The 17,755-nt window shown below is 43.5% G+C and overlaps 1 non-coding gene across 1 annotated transcript; it reads right to left on the reverse strand.

Annotated features, from left to right (window-relative positions):
• Positions 1–13,648: 13,648 nt before the first annotated feature.
• On the reverse strand, positions 13,649–14,745 carry LOC103627069 (uncharacterized). The gene is made up of 2 exons (XR_004849590.1): positions 14,413–14,745; positions 13,649–13,925 (listed from the first exon to the last, which is right to left on the reverse strand). It is a non-coding gene; the product is annotated as an uncharacterized protein (transcript).
• Positions 14,746–17,755: the final 3,010 nt, after the last annotated feature.

The following is a 17,755-nucleotide window of genomic DNA, read 5'->3' on the forward strand; positions in this document are numbered from 1 at the left end:
GACTTCTTCTGGCGGCGACTGAGATGGCAGGACAGGATCTAACTCTTCTTCAAGCGGGACTGGCTCTTGTAGCTCCTCAGAGGGCGGCGGTGCTGGTGGGGTGCTTGCAGCTTCTTCTTTGATCTCACGGGATGGTGCTGGAATCTTCTTCATGGTGAGGGGCTCACACAACTCTAGCGGGGGATCTTGGGAGAACTCAGGGTGCTCTTGCTTATTCATAGCCTGAGGAAAGACTAGAATTCCTTCAAAGACTATGGTTCCTTCTGGGAGTTCCCAAGCCTTCTTCTCTCCTCTGATAGAGACCGGGTGACCTTCAAGAATCTAGGGGTCTTCAGCTTTGATGGGTTGAACAGGGTTGGATGGAGCGGGCTCTTGGATCCGCAGGGCTCTACGTCGGTTATGGGTTACCAAGTAGGCCTCCATCAACTTCTGGACGTGCTCATCCTTGGCTTGCTTCAGGGCTTCCACAGCAATGACTTCACGACTTTCCAAGGCAGCTACACGGGCTTGAGCTGTGGTGAGATCCACATGCAGCTGACGGTTGCGCTTCTCTCCATCTTCTGCTCGGGCAATCATCTGACGGTGGTGCCGAGCCAAGAAATCATACTGTGCATCAAGGGTGAGCAGGTATGCAGTGAGGTACACGACTGTGGGGTCGTCCTCAAGCAGCTGCTGCTCTTCCAATGCACGCATCCTGGCCATCCAAGCGGGACGGTCTCTCTGAAAGGGCGGAAAGAATCTGAGCGGAGTGTCGGCCACTTCTTCTTCGTAGATCTGACACAGGGCCCTCAGTGCCTTGCGAGCGACGACTTGGCAGGTGTCTTTGAATCTGTGCCCAGCAGCAGTGACACTCCATTCCACATGGTGTGGACTGGATCCAATGTATACAGTCACGACACACTTCTCTGTGCCATGCTCGACGAACTCACGACCATCATACTCTGGCTGGCTCCTGATTCCGAGGCGGACTGTGCATGCTCTCAGCAACTTGGGGAAACCATCTTCATTCTGGCAGAAGCTGGTTTGGCACTGAACCTCCATCTGACTTCTGAGAGAAGGAAAGGGGGAAAACATTTTTGAAATGAAGAGATGAGAGCAAGAATTTTTTTTAGAAAATAGTTTGGACTCAAAAACTTTTGATCAGGCCAAGGGTTACGTCCTGCGGCCAACCTAACAGCTCTGATACCACCTGAAGCGTCCCCAATCCTCTGGGACTCAAATGTGATACAATTACTAGTCCCAGGAGGCTAGTAAACACATTTATACATCAGATGATACCAAATCTGCTTAAACGAGACAAACCTACAAAGGTGGCGAACAACTTTAAGAGTTGGTCCACAACTCGGGACATATCATCAGAGTGGGGTTGAAGCAGCCCGATATACGCAGCGAAGCAATTCAGCGGTCCAACAGCCACAGGCAAGGTTGGGAACAGTCGTAACTCTTACCCGATCTCCTTTTTCTGAAAAAACAACAAATAAGCAAGGGTGAGTACAAACGTACTCAGCAGCCCACCTTCACCCGCGGAATGGGGAAATCAGATATAATGCATGGAATATGTAGAGCTCAGGATATTTGCAGAAACAACAATATTTTATGCAGGGTTGTTTTGAAAAACATTTTGTATTTTTGCAAAGCGCATCCTCTCCAAAAGGAGCAGGAAGTTTTTCAGTATTATAACAAAATCCCCTGGACTAAACCATCCAGGTATCTCAGCAGTTTCCCACTGGTTTTCCTTTTCAAAAACAGCTACTGGAGTTCCCGTCCACCATAGCTCACGGCTCAACCGCCGAACCTTTTTAGAAACCACTTTTCTCAAAAGCATCTCTTTTTTTTTGGAAAACAAAACATTAATTGCCATACCATACCAGACTCGTCCATTCCTGTGGACACAGACTATTCGAATAGGTTTTCAAACTCTGCGCAGAGGTGTACACTTTACCCACTAGTCCGGCTCTGCGATCTCATGATCAATGAGATCCGAATCCGAATCTCTTTCTTTCCCCGCACGTCTTAACCTTAACGGTTATCCGGAAGGAGTCAGGCCACCACCATGTCCAAACCGGACAAAACTTTCCCCCTCCTTATCCTCCCGGTGCTCCCCAGCCTTCATAACCCTGGGGTTGGACCGTACGAGTTCAGATTGAGTGACTGCCCACACAATCTCGAGTGGCTGTACTATTAAAGAGTACAGGTAGTGAAGATGACAAACCGGTCCTTATATGAGGGGACAATCCTTCTGCTCACGCCTAAACCAGCTGAGCCAACACCTTAGGCCCTCCCCTAAACCAGGGAGTCCCTGATTATCCCACTCACAAGGTGATAAGGGTGAAAACCCTTCATCACACACATTTTGAAAAGCATTTTCTTTTGAAAACTCACACCTGTTCTCAAATCATTTGGAACATATATATCAGGGATTGATTGCGGCAAGCGGCTGGGTGGCCATAATAACTTGTCTCAAAATCATATCATGCATAAAATAACAGGCTGAGGGTTGTGGTTGAAAAATCATAGGTAATTTATGCATCAAAGGGATCCAATGAGCTTGCCGTGCTTATTCGGCGAAGGGGGAAGGGGAGCTCGCGGAACTGGCTTCTGGCTCCACCGCCTGGCGTAGACTTGCAGATCTGGCCTCCACGAGACGGCACGAATGCTCCGATAACTATGCAACATGAACAAGCAAACATACAAACCAACAAGTATAGCAACAAATATTTAGTATAGTGGTCAGAATAGTGATATATGGATGGGTAGAGTCTTGAGTAGAATCTGTGTCATGTGGTGTTGTGATATTACTAGTGGTGGAGCGGAGGTGCTTACCAGGAGGGTGGACTGGAGGCGAAGCGACACTATGCGTGTAGCCGGCAGAGCAGAGTAACTGAGTGGGTGGGGTGTTTGCCTTGGCTGAGGGTGTTGAGTGTGTGTGGAGAGGGAGAGGGTAGCTGGGTGTATTTATAGCTGGGTGTATGTGGTGTAGCACAGTGAAGTTCACTGTTGGTGAGAATAGTGACGAATGAATCGTCTGACTTAGTATGAACAGGAGAGTTATAGGCAGAATATGGGACAAGAGTATTTTGGTAGTTTTCTGGAATATGGACCATGCTTAAGGGATGACATGGTTGGATAGGGAATAGTTTGATAAGAATTTAGAAACGAGAGTTATTGGAATCTGAGTTTGGGAGCCTGGTTCGAAGGAATCTCAAAGTTAAGCGTGCTCAACTTGGAGAAACCTGGGATGGGTGACCAGATGGGAAGTTCCCTACTGGAAGGAAAATCACAGTCACCGGAGTTCGTATGATTGGAACATGGGTCTGGCTGGTCTTAGGTGGACTGGACAGCATGATGGATGAGTAGTTGAAATTTGGGATGACTAGATGACCGATGAATAGTAACGATGATTAGTAACGATGAATAGTGGCGATGGAAAAGAAATTATAGATATCATCGATGAATAGTAACGGTGATGAATAGTAATGATAAATAGTAACGATGATGAATAGTGTATGTGAATAGTAACGATGAATAGTAATGGTGAATAGTCGTATGAACGAATGATGAACGATGAATAGGAACTATGAACGAACGATGAACGATGAATAGGAACTATGAACGAACGGACGAACGATCGAATGATCGGACGAACGAACGATCGGAATTTCGGCAGCATAACAGCAGGACAAAGATTATCTGGAAGAACGATGAATAGGGACCATGAACGAACGATGAACAATGAATAGGAACTATGAACGAACGATGAACGATCGAATGATCGAACGAACGAACGATCGGAATTTCGGCAGCATAACGGCAGGACAAAGATTATTTGGATGAACGAACGGACGAACGATCGAGTGATCGAACGAACGAACGATCGGAATTTCGGTAGCATAATGGCAGGACAAAGATTATCTGGAAGAACGATGAATAGGGACTATGAACGAACGATGAACGATCGAATAATCGAACGAACGAACGATCGGAATTTCGGCAGCATAACGGTAGGAAAAAGATTACTTGGACGAACGAACGGACGAACGATCGAACGATCGGACGAATGGACGAACGAACCATGAATGATCGGACGAACGATCGAACGATCGGACGAACGAACGAACAAACTAAGAACAGGGGACGAACGATCGAAGAACGATCGAACGATCCTTGTGCTAGTGTGTGCTTGTGTGGAACATGGAGTGGGTGTGTGTGTGGGGGGGGAAGAGAGTTGCCATGAAATGGCTTGGGGGTGGGATGAGAGGAGGCCCTTGCCCCTCTATTTATAGCCATGGTGGGGGGATTAGGGGGAGGGATGAGAGGATTAGTGGGAGGATGAGAGGATTAGTGGGAGGTTAGCATGTATTTGTCTTGTATAAGTGTAATTAGCTTGTAGAGCTCACCGTATGACACTGGAGGCATACGTATACGTATGAGCATGAGGAAAGTTATGAAGAAAATATTTATAGGGACTTGAGAAATGATTTTGAATGTATTTTTGAGGAAGAAAATACCTGGAGAATTATCGGTGGAATATTTGGACAATATTTCTAGAAATAACTTGAAGGGGATCACTATAGGTGTACATTTGGGCCGGGCCAGATGGGCCGGCCCGAAGCACGGAAAAAAAAAGCACGGCCCAGGCACGGCACGGCCCGAAATAATTTAGTGCCGGGCCGGCACGGCCCGTTATATCGGGCCGGGTTTGGGCCGAGGTCACGGCCCATGGGCGGGCACGGGCACGGCCCGTTTAAGGCAGGCACGAAATGGCCCATATAGAGGCACGAAAAGGCCCATATATTTATTAAAACCACACTTCATTCCACATTTTCATATACTTGATAAAGAACACAAAGCTAGAGATAATGCTAGTTAGATGTTATTTGTAGCTTTGAATTAGAGTGTGTGATGTAATTTTGCTTTGTTATGAACATTAGACAATAAACTGAACTTACGAACTTTGTATAGAGCTGGTTATACTCTTTTTCTTTCTAACAAAATGATTTATAAACGAGATAGTCATTACATATCTGTGGTAACTTTAATTAATACAAATATTAAGTTTGATTTTGTTCAAATTTATTTGTCTTATCTTTTATTTGTTTTATTATTATTTTGAATTTCGGGCCAAAAAATGAATTTCGGGCCCTAATGTGAATTTCGGGCCAAAAATTGAATTTCGGGCCGCCCGAAATGAGCCCGGCACGTTTAAGCAATTACGGGCCGGGCCGTGGGCCGAGGGCTAGGCCCATGGGCCGGCCCGGCACGGCCCGAAATTCAAACGGGCCGGGCCGGCCCGAAATTCAAACAATACGGGCCTTTTCGGGCTTGGGCCGGGCCGGGCCGGGCGGCCCGAATGTACACCTATAGGGATCACTAGGGAAATATCTGGGCAGTATTTCTGGAAAGAATTTGAAGGGGATCACTGGGGAAAATATTTGTAGGATATTTTGAGGAGGATTTTAGAGAGAATATAGACCACTATACTTTATTTGTTGATATCAACTCGCAAACAAACATTTTGAAATGAAATTTGAAATTCATTTTGAATTTAGAGTGAGTTTGAGAAAATTTCAAGATTTGAATTTTTGGGATGCTACAGACATAAAGAGAGTTGTTCCAAGAGAAATTGATCAAAGATTTCAAAAACTCCCCCTTTTTCCCATAATCAACCATTCTCCCCACAAGAGGCCAACTTTTGACAAAAGAGATAATAAGAGATTTTTGACAAACCAAAAACTCTATTATACTATTTTCAAAATTCTCAAGTGGTAGCTGATCCATTTGTTGCTTTGGCCTTATTTTCTCCCCCTTTGGCATCAAGCACCAAAACGGGATCAATCTTGGCTCTTTAACCCCATTGCCTCACCAAAATCTTCAACTAAGAGTAAAAAGGCAATAAGAGTACAAAGATGAACTTGGAATCAGTTACTCTTTCATCGGAGTGCAGTGGAAGTCTTGCATGATCCAAGTCCACCTTTTCCCTTTCAAACCTCCTTTGAGACTAAATTAAGCAAACTCAAGCACACAGTTAGTCTCAAAGGGTCAAGCTGTAGCACATCTCCCCCTAAATATGTGCATCACTTGCAAATGGACTTGTGAGGTCCGGGGAGTGCTTGTACAACTTGAGCACCATAAATAAACAACAAAATGCATTAAGGAACATGATCAAGGCATAAAACACATGTATGCTATAAATCAATCCAGGTTCCGCGAATCTAAGACATTTAGCTCACTGTGCAGCTTGCAAAAGGTCGACTCATCTAGAGGCTTGGTAAAGATATCAGCTAGCTGGTTCTCGGTGCTAACATGAAACACTTCGATATCCCACTTTTGCTGGTGGTCTCCCAAAAAGTGATGCCGGATGTCAATGTGCTTTGTGCGGCTGTGTTCAACAGGATTACCCGCCATGCGGATAGCACTCTCATTATCACATAGGAGTGGGACTTTTCTCAGATTGTAGCCAAAGTCCCTGAGGGTTTGCCTCATCCAAAGTAGTTGCGCGCAACACTGTCCTGCGGCAACATACTCGGCCTCAGCGGTGGATAGGGCAACAGAAGTTTGTTTCTTAGAACTCCACGACACCAGGGACCTTCCTAAGAATTGGCACGTCCCCGATGTACTCTTCCTATCGACCTTACATCCAGCATAGTCGGAGTCTGAGTATCCAATTACGTCAAAGCTAGACCCCTTTGGATACCAGATCCCGAAGCAAGGCGTAGCGACTAAATATCTAAGAATTTGCTTCACGACCACTAAGTGACACTCCCTTGGATCAGATTGAAATCTAGCACACATACATACACTAAGCATAATATCCGGTCTACTAGCACATAAATAAAGTAAAGACCCTATCATAGACCGGTATGCCTTTTGATCAACGGACTTTCCTCCTTTGTTGAGGTCGGTGTGTCCGTCGGTTCCCATTGGAGTCTTTGCGGGCTTGGCGTCCTTCATCCCAAACCGCTTGATCAAGTCTTGCGTGTACTTCATTTGGGAGATGAAGGTCCCATCCTTGAGTTGCTCCACTTGGAACCCAAGGAAATAGCTTAACTCACCCATCATCGACATCTCAAACTTTTGAGTCATCACCCTGCTAAACTCTTCACAAGACTTTTGGTTAGTAGAACCAAATATTATGTCATCGACATAAATTTGGCACACAAATAAGTCACCATCACAAGTCTTAGTAAAAAGAGTTGGATCGACTTTCCCAACCTTGAAAGCATTAGCAATTAAAAAGTCTCTAAGGCATTCATACCATGCTCTTGGGGCTTGCTTAAGTCCATAGAGCGCCTTAGAGAGCTTACACACGTGGTCGGGGTACCGTTCATCCTCGAAGCCAGGAGGTTGCTCCACGTACACCTCCTCCTTGATTGGCCCGTTGAGGAAAGCGCTCTTCACATCCATTTGGAACAACCTGAAAGAATGGTGAGTAGCATAGGCTAACAATATGCGAATTGACTCTAGCCTAGCCACAGGAGCAAAAGTCTCCTCAAAGTCCAAACCTGCGACTTGGGCATAACCTTTTGCCACAAGTCGTGCCTTGTTCCTTGTCACCACTCCGTGCTCGTCTTGTTTGTTGCGGAACACCCACTTGGTTCCCACAACATTTTGCTTGGGACGAGGCACCAGTGTCCAAACTTTATTTCTCTTGAAGTTGTTGAGCTCCTCTTGCATGGCCAACACCCAGTCCGGATCTAGCAAGGCCTCTTCTACCCTGAAAGGCTCAATAGAAGAAACAAACGAGTAATGCTCACAAAAATTAACTAATCTAGAGCGAGTAGTTACTCCCTTGCTAATATCACCCAAAATCTGGTCCACGGGATGATCCCTTTGAATCGTCGCTCGAACTTGGGTTGGAGGTGCCGGTTGTGCTTCTTCCTCCACTAAATGATTATCTTGTGCTCCTCCTTGATCACACGCCTCCTCTTGATGAACCTGTTCATCTTCTTGAGTTGGGGGATGTACCATTGTTGAGGAAGAAGGTTGATCTTGCTCCTTGTGTTCCTGTGGTCGCACATCTCCAATCGCCATGGTACGTATTGCGGTCGTTGGAACGTCTTCTTCATCTACATCATCAAGATCAACAACTTGCTCTCTTGGAGAGCCATTAGTCTCATCAAATACAACGTCGCTAGAGACTTCAACCAAACACGATGATTTGTTGAAGACCCCATACGCCTTTGTATTTGAGTCATAACCTAACAAAAACCCTTCTACAGCTTTGGGAGCAAACTTAGAATTCCTACCTTTCTTCACTAGAATGTAACATTTGCTCCCAAATACACGAAAGTAAGATACATTGGGTTTGTTACCGGTTAGAAGCTCATACGAAGTCTTCTTGAGGAGGCGATGAAGATAGACCCGGTTTATGGCGTGGCAAGCCGTGCTCACGACTTCCGTCCAAAACCGTTCGGGCGTCTTGAATTCACCAAGCATCGTCCTCGCCATGTCTAGTAGCGTCCTGTTCTTCCTCTCTACCACACCATTTTGCTGTGGTGTGTAGGGAGCAAAGAACTCGTGCTTGATTCCTTCCTCCTCAAGATACTCCTCCACTTGAAGGTTCTTGAACTCGGACCCATTGTCGCTCCTTATCTTCTTCACTTTGAGCTCAAACTCGTTTTGGGCTCTCCTTAGGAAGCGCTTGAGGGTCCCTTGGGTTTCAGATTTATCCTGCAAAAAGAATACCCAAGTGAAGCGGGAAAAATCATCAACTATAACAAGACCATACTTACTTCCTCCTATGCTTAGATAGGCGACGGGTCCGAAGAGGTCCATATGAAGTAACTCCAGGGGTCTTGATGTTGTCATCACATTTTTGCCATGATGAGAGCTTACCACCTGTTTACCTGCTTGACAAGCTGCACAAGGTCTATCTTTTTCGAAAGTTACATTAGTTAGACCTATCACATGTTCTCCCTTTAGAAGCTTGTGAAGGTTCTTCATCCCCACATGTGCTAAACGGCGATGCCACAGCCAGCCCATGCTAGTCTTAGCAATTAAGCATGCATCTAGACCGGCCTCCTCTTTTGCAAAATCAACTAAATAAAGTTTGCCGTCTAGTACACCCTTAAAAGCTAATGAACTATCACTTCTTCTAAAGACAGACACATCTACATTTGTGAATAAACACTTATATCCCATATTACAAAGTTGACTCACAGACAACAAGTTATATCCAAGCGACTCAACTAAGAACACATTAGAAATAGAGTGCTCGGATGAAATAGCAATTTTTCCTAACCCTTTCACCTTGCCTTGGTTCCCATCACCGAATATGATTGAATCTTGGGGATCCTTGTTCTTGACGTAGGAAGAGAACATCCTCTTTTTCCCCGTCATGTGGTTTGTGCATCCGCTGTCGATAATCTAGCTTGAGCCCCCGGATGCATAAACCTGCAAGGCAAATTTAGGCTTGGGTCTTAGGTACCCACTCATGTTGGGTCCTACAAGGTTAGTTACAATAGTCTTAGGGACCCAAATGCATGTCTTGTCTCCCTTACATTTGGCCCCTAATTTCCTAGCAATTACCTTCTTATCCTTTCTACAAATAGCAAAGGAAGCATTGCAAGCATAATAAATTGTAGAAGGTTCATTCATTACTTTCCTATGAACATGAACAATATTTCTTCTAGGCATATGATGAACAACATTTTTCTTAGCCAAATTTCTATCATACATCATAGAAGAACTTGAAGCAAACATTGCATTTGAATCATAGGCATGTGAAACAATATCATTGCAACTTCTATCATGATGAACATTCCTAGAATATCTCCTATCATGGTATAAGAAAGCATGGTTCTTTTGAATACTATTTGCCATAGGGGCCTTCCCTTTCTCCTTGATGGAGATGGGAGCCTTATGACTTGTCAAGTTCTTGGCTTCCCTCTTGAAGCCAAGCCCATCCTTGATTGAGGGGTGTCTACCAACCGTGTAGGCATCCCTTGCAAATTTTAGTTTATCAAAATCATTTTTGCTAGTCTTAAGTTGAGCATTAAGACTAGCCACTTCATCATTTAGTTTAGAAATGCAAACTAGGTGTTCACTACAAGCATCAACATTAAAATCTTTGCACCTATTGCAAATCATAACATGTTCTTCACGAGAGTTTGTTTTACTAGCTATTTCTAACTTAGCATTCAAGTTATCATTTATGCTCTTTAAACTAGAAATAGAGTCATGGCATGTAGACAATTCACAAGAAAGCATTTCATTCCTTTTTATTTCTAAAGCAAGGGATTTTTGTGCCTCTACAAACTTATCATGTTCTTCATACAAAAGATCCTCTTGCTTTTCTAATAACCTATTTTTATCATTCAAGGCATCGATTAATTCATTAATCTTATCAACCTTAGTTCTATCTAGGCCCTTGAATAAACATGAATAGTCTATTTCATCATCGCTAGATTCTTCATCACTTGAGGAAGCGTAAGTACTAGTATCACGAGTGCTTACCTTCCTTTCCCTTGCCATGAGGCAGGTGTGATGCTCGTTGGGGAAGAGGGCCGACTTGTTAAAGGCGGTGGCGGCGAGTCCTTCATTGTCGGAGTCGGACGACGAACAATCCGAGTCCCACTCCTTTCCAAGGTGTGCCTCGCCCTTAGCCTTCTTGTAAGTCTTCTTCTTTTCCCTCTTGTTCCCTTGTTCCTGGTCACTATCATTATCAGGACAGTTAGCGATAAAATGACCAATCTTACCACATTTGAAGCATGAGCGCTTCCCCTTCGTCTTGGTCTTGTTTGGATGCTCCTTGCGACCCCTTAGCGCCGTCTTGAAACGCTTAATGATGAGGGCCATCTCTTCCTCATTGAGTCCCGCCGCCTCAACTTGTGCCACCTTGCTAGGTAGCACTTCCTTGCTCCTCGTTGCTTTGAGAGCAATGGTTTGAGGCTCTTGGATTGGGCCATTCAATGCATCATCAATGTATCTAGCCTCCTTGATCATCATCCGCCCGCTTACGAACTTTCCAAGTATCTCCTCGGGCGTCATCTTGGTGTACCTAGGATTCTCACGAATATTGTTCACAAGATGTGGATCAAGGATAGTAAAAGACCTTAGCATTAGGCGGACGACGTCGTGGTCCGTCCATCGCGTGCTTCCATAGCTCCTTATTTTGTTGACGAGGGTCTTGAGCCGATTGTATGTTTGGGTTGGCTCCTCGCCCCTGATCATTGCGAATCTCCCAAGTTCGCCCTCCACCAACTCCATCTTGGTGAGCATGGTGACGTCGTTCCCCTCATGTGAGATTTTGAGGGTGTCCCAAATCTGCTTGGCGTTATCCAAGCCGCTCACCTTATGGTATTCATCTCTGCACAATGAAGCTAGAAGAACAGTAGTAGCTTGTGCATTTTTATGAATTTGCTCATTAATGAACATGGGACTATCCGTACTATCAAAGTGCATTCCATTTTCTACTATCTCCCATATACTTGGATGGAGAGAAAACAAGTGGCTACGCATTTTGTGACTCCAAAATCCGTAGTCCTCTCCATCAAAGTGGGGGGGTTTACCGAGGGGAATGGAAAGCAAGTGAGTATTTGAACTTTGTGGAATACGAGAATAATCAAAGGAAAAGTTTGAATTAACCGTCTTCTTTTCTCGTAGTCGTTGTCGTCGTCCTTTTGGGAAGAAGAAGATTCGTAGCTGTCGTAGTAGACTATCTCCTTGATGCGCCTTGTTTTCTTCTTCCTCCCGTCTTTTCTTTTGTGACCCGAGCCTGAGCCAGTAGGCTTGTCATCCTTTGGATCATTGACAAAAGACTCCTTCTCCTTATCATTGACCACCATCCCCTTGCCCTTAGGATCCATCTCTTCGGGTGATTAGTCCCTTTCTTGAAGAGAACGACTCTGATACCAATTGAGAGCACCTAGAGGGGGGTGAATAGGTGATCCTGTAAAACTTGAACTTTAATGCCACAAAACTTGGTTAGGAGTTAACACAATAAAGCCAAGTGGCTAGAGAAGAAACCTTGCAAGACACGATAACCACAAGAAGATCAATCACAGATAGACACAGTGGTTTATCCCGTGGTTCGGCCAAGTTCAACACTTGCCTACTCCATGTTGTGGCGTCCCAACGAACGAGGGTTGCAATCAACCCCTCTCAAGCGGTCCAAAGACCCACTTGAATACCATGGTGTTTTGCTTTGCTTTACTATATCCCGCTTGCGAGGAATCTCCACAACTTGGAGCCTCTCGCCCTTACACTTTGATGTTCACAAAGAAGCACGGAGTAAGTGAGGGATGAGCAACGCACACAAGACACAAAATCAGCGCAACAATACGCACACAAGTCACAACACGAGCTCTCAACGCAACTCAAAGAGTTCTCTACTCAAATGGAGCTCTAGTTGCTATCACAAAGAATCGAATGCGCAGAATTGAAGTCTTGGTGCTTAGGAATGCTTAGAGAATGCTTGGTGTGCTCCTCCATGCGCCTAGGGGTCCCTTTTATAGCCCCAAGGCAGCTAGGAGCCGTTGAGATCATTCCAGGAAGGCAATTATTGCCTTCTGTCACCTGGCGCACCGGACAGTCCGGTGCACCACCAGACACTGTCCGGTGCGGATTTCTTTCCTTCTTTGGCGAAGCCGACCGTTGGCGCTTTGGAGCCGTTGGCGCACCGGACACTGTCCGGTGCACACCGGACAGTCCGGTGCCCCTTCTGACTGTTGGCTCTTGCCACGCGTCGCACGCGGATTATGCGGCCGACCGTTGGCCCGGCCGACCGTTGGCTCACCGGACAGTCCGGTGCACCACTGGACAGTCCGATGATTTATAGTCGTACGTCGTTAATTGCTTCCCGAGAACAGCCTGTTGACAGACGCCAACCTGGCGCACCGGACACTGTCCGGTGCACCCAGACTGTGCAGTCTTGGCTGCCTAGCCAAGTCTTTTCCAAGTTGGTCTTTTCCTGTTTTTAGCACTTAGACACAATACATTAGTCCCAAAACAATGTACTAAGTCTTAGAAACATACCTTTACACTTGATTTGCACTTTGCCCACCATTTGGTATAGTTTAACACTTAAGCACTTGTGTTGGACATTAGATCACCAAAATACTTAGAAATGGCCCAAGGGCACATTTCCCTTTCAATTTCAAAGTATCTCCAACAGTTCACTAAAAGTTTACCTAAAAGTACTGTTCTGCACTGTATATTGTATTGTTTGCATAGTGGAGTTTGAATATGGTTATGGGTAAGCTGTTGAATATAGTATAAGCTCACTTCCTAGCTAAAATACTCCACTACACTAATTACTCACTAGGTGAGTGCTCGTGCGTTGCAACGGGAACATATAATACCATGATAATTTATATACAAAATGTGTCTTATATTGTTATAGTATAGTGCCCGTGCGTTGCGACGAGGACGACATGTAAATTGTTCGATAAAATGTTAGTTCACAATGATTACAATGTTCTGTGATGATATGTTGGGTGAAGACAGACTATTTACATTGGCAATACTTTCTTAAGAAGGAAGTTGAATAAGTAGAGGGAGACTGGTATTGCAGCCAAGAAGCAAGAAAAGGGATGCAAAAGTAACCACCTACTATTTGTCCGCCCAACAAATACAAGCGTGAAGTATGGAGAAGACGTTGAATATATCATAAAGAGCATAAGAAAAACATGCAGAATAATCATCCATCTATTCTTTAAAAGAAATTATGTAAAATATAATTAAATGTTGCCATTTTAACTTAGAATACCGAATACAGATGCTAGATACACAAGTTACAGAAGTCGTTAAAAAGTTGCGCCCTTCACAGTTTCAAAGAGAAAAACAAAATATGCAACATTTAAGCAGCGAACGAGCATAACTTTATGCATAAACTACCCGCATGAGTAGCGTCCAACCAAGCTCCTTAAGACGAGTATTTCTGTCTATCCCAAGCATGGCACACATAGCAACATCAGCTGCAGTGCCTGTGGTGTTAAAAGAAAATAATTTCAGCACAAAACTAATTTTCCAACAACGAGTTGCAATAGATAGTAACCACCTGTACATGAGCATTGATAGCAGCATGCTTAATGTGACCTCTTTGGCCAGAAGTCGCATGAGCCATATTTAGAAAACGGCGTGATCGCCAAAGCAAAGTATAAAATTCACACTTCTCATGTGCTAGCTGTTTCTGTTTCACTTGCCAAGCCAGAACCTTCTTTCTATTGCTATATCAGAGTTTTAGTGTATCTTTTGCTTCCTTAACAAAAATCTGACAAGAGAGAAAGGGTTACAAGAGCCCATGAAGGCTACATTTCTTGTAAACATCGCTACTCAACAAGTTTGTTGTTTTCAGATTTCTAGCTGACCAGAACAAACTAATCCAAAGGCCAAAGCTCATATTTAAGTGTAATGCACACTAAGGTTGATTGCTGCTTAATTTAGAGCTATGTTTGTTTGACAAGTTTGTACCTTCCTACGTTTTCCCGTATACAATGAAGAGATTTAGCATCTTATAGCTTTCCTCCTCTCAGCGCCAAAAGCATCCTACATCACAAGAAAAAGCATTAGAGTCCATTTTGTTCCATACACGCCATGTATATTTTCATGCTAATAATATTTCATAGATCCATATCCATAATTAACCCCACAATGTACAAGTTCTGGAACAGACGACATTTATAAGAAAAAAGAAAAAATTGTATGTGCGTGGAAGTGCAGTACAAAAGCTAATAACCTGGTAGTGAACATAATTTTAACATTTAGAAGGAATCAACAGAATTCTCAAAAACACCATTAAAGGTAGCATACCTTCAACAACAGCACGAGAGGTTTCTCTTGATCGGGTTGAGGATGCCACTCAAGAATTACTTTCTCTTCTTCAATGGTCTCACGAATATGCTGATACATGTTCATGGCTATCCTGGAATGGAAATCACAGCCAGCTATGAAAGCATCTAACATGCTTTTGCAATCAGCAGGATGCACCAAGATCCCGAGTTCCAGCTGCACGTAAAACAAGTTTGTCTTTTTACTTGAAACAAAATCGCTTGATGATTCACTTTGGCTGCTAGATTTGATACAACCAATTGTAACTTTTCTCTGGTTCTTGAGCCAGCAACATGACCAACCTTGGCAACCTTGCTAAAAGCACCATTCAGACCGAGAGTTCCAGCAGACAGATACCTGCAAGTTTGACAAAATACTACACAAAATTAGCAATACTCTAAGAAACCCATGAATGTAAAGGGATCCTCAAATACAACAAAGTGTGATTAATGAAGGTATAAAAGAACTGTAACTAAATTCCAACAGAATTCTCAAAAACACCATTAAATGTATGCTTAATTCAATCAAGCCAACTAACTTATCTCTGGTAAAACTTCTCAAACTAAATCAATTAAAACTCATGACACAAGCAGGAGCAGTCAAGATGCCAATGTAAAAAAGCACACTCATCCTTCTGATCATGTCTCCTAAGACATCAGTAGGAACAACCATAGAACACATATACTTATCTATGATGAAGTCAATACAATGCCAAAATTGCATGGGGACAATTCAGATGTAATTCTCAAGACAAGGCGAAGAAAAAGACATAAAAATTAAAGAGTATGACTGTATGAGAGATCAGTAAAACAACTATACATCACCATGCGAATAGAATTTTCAATATGAGGGATTAGTAAAACAACTGCACATCACCATACTAATAGAATTTTCAATACATACTCTCGGTCTCTTCTATTATCATACGAAAATCATCTTGCATTTTTAAATAGCACTCAGATGAACTCACAGCACAAATGAGAAACCATGAACGTACAATTTCATCTACCACATCAACTCGAAGTACAATAACAGAACCACATATGTCGTTATGGTTTCTATATATTTTATTTAAATGTGATAATTGTTTAAACATGTTCTGAATCTTTACAATAATACTAACCACAAAAAATACATAGGTAAGGTATATTAAAGCAACTATGTTACACCGCACACAGTCTATAATTCTGAGAGGATAATGTTTTGCCACCAGACTAACACGAATTTCAGTTTCAAAGTTTCACGTAATTATCTGCTCAAAACCAGATCCTGTCCATGGAATCTATATGCTCAAAAAACGATACTATCCATAAAGTTCAGCTAGCCATTGCAGAACATACCTGAACGACTTGCGGGGAGGCTTCTGCTGGTATTTGCTGAGTCTCTCTAGTGCAGAAGTACAAGTACAGAACCATCCCAATTACCACGATTAGGATCCCAAGTATGTTTCTCCAGCTAAATAGGTCGTGAAGCAGGACATAGCCAAAGGTGAGGACCAAGCATGTTTTCAGATGGCCAAGTACTTTGTAGGTTACAGGAGACGTCTTCCCGATCACGAGAAAAGTGCTGAAGTTCACCGAGACTGAAATCAGGCACGACAGCATGATGAAAAACTGCAGATGCAACAAATGCAGACCCATGATCAGATGGAGCGATATCGACAGTTAACACAAAATCCCCAAAGCCTGGTTTAATGCTTACCAGAACTTGAGTTGTGTAGTCGAAAGCAAAGACATTTTGGTTAGTCAAAAATCCATCGAGGAATGGACCGACAAGGAACAACGTCAATGCCCGGTATGGGCATGACTAGTACAGGAGCTGTGTTGAAGATACCTTAAACTTCTTCTGTATTGTATTTCAACGGGATATAATTGGCCCGTGCGTTGCAACGGGAGATAACAAAATTTCAAAGCGATATGTACATTGCCATATAACAATATCTGAAATAATAGCAATTCTCTTTAGGCATGTGAGAACAAATAATGTAGTATTTCTTTTCATATGTCAGGAGAAGGCTTGTATTTATTTTTTTAAAAATGTCTACATATACATATTATCGAACAAAATGGACAACTTGCATGGACCACGGTTCCGATGGATACTCATCCTATTTCATTGGGACTGTGCTGGTTGTCTGAAGCACTATGTGTCACATTTTCGAGTTCATCTGCATGTCTATCAAATTGCTTTGATTCTGCTATTTGTCTGATGATGTGTAGGCGGCAGCAGAGAAACAAATTCAGATTGGTCAAAGAAATCACCGGTCTGTTTCACAAACTACGATAACATCTCAAGTGACAAAAGTGACAATTCTATCACACATATCAACTACGGTTATAGAAATCTGTACAGCAAGGGGGCAGCGGCTTGGTAGAGGCATCAGTCCCGCTCCCCTTTGCTTGCACCGCCCCATTAGAACCACCTCATGCGCCTCCAGCCTCCATGTACGTTGTTCCTCTTTGGAGTTCCCAGCCTCTAGATCAAAGTAGAAGCACCAAGGCTAAGCAGCAAGCGATTACAGGAACAAACCAACCAGCATGGGAAATCATGGGCCTCCAGCATGGGAACAGATGGTGTGTGCAACTACCACCAGCCACACCACACCAACTTTATCTGTGCTTGTGCTGGCTAGATTAGAGCATCATATGTCATGATTAACCCAATTATCTAGTCCTCCCAACTTCTTAGCGATTAAATAACAGTGGTTTGGAAGGAGATGCCTATCTTTTTGCCTCCTATATATAATACAAGAAAATAACACATAGGTTTGCCTCCTAGAAGGTGTTAAAAAGACAAACCTGTCTCCAGTCCCCAATTCATGGCTTGAACAAACAAATGAAGGCCTTTGCAGGGAACTATATGATATTTGAAGTCGGTCTCCAAATGATCCATGTCAACCTAAAATACAACTATGTCAGTCCTTCCCATTCTTTTGTATGTTCAACATTTAGGCAAACTACGAAATTTTGTTCCTTGTGTCTAGTAC

The sequence above is a fragment of the Zea mays genome, chromosome 5, assembly GCF_902167145.1.
Source record: "Zea mays cultivar B73 chromosome 5, Zm-B73-REFERENCE-NAM-5.0, whole genome shotgun sequence".
Lineage (NCBI taxonomy): Eukaryota > Viridiplantae > Streptophyta > Magnoliopsida > Poales > Poaceae > Zea > Zea mays.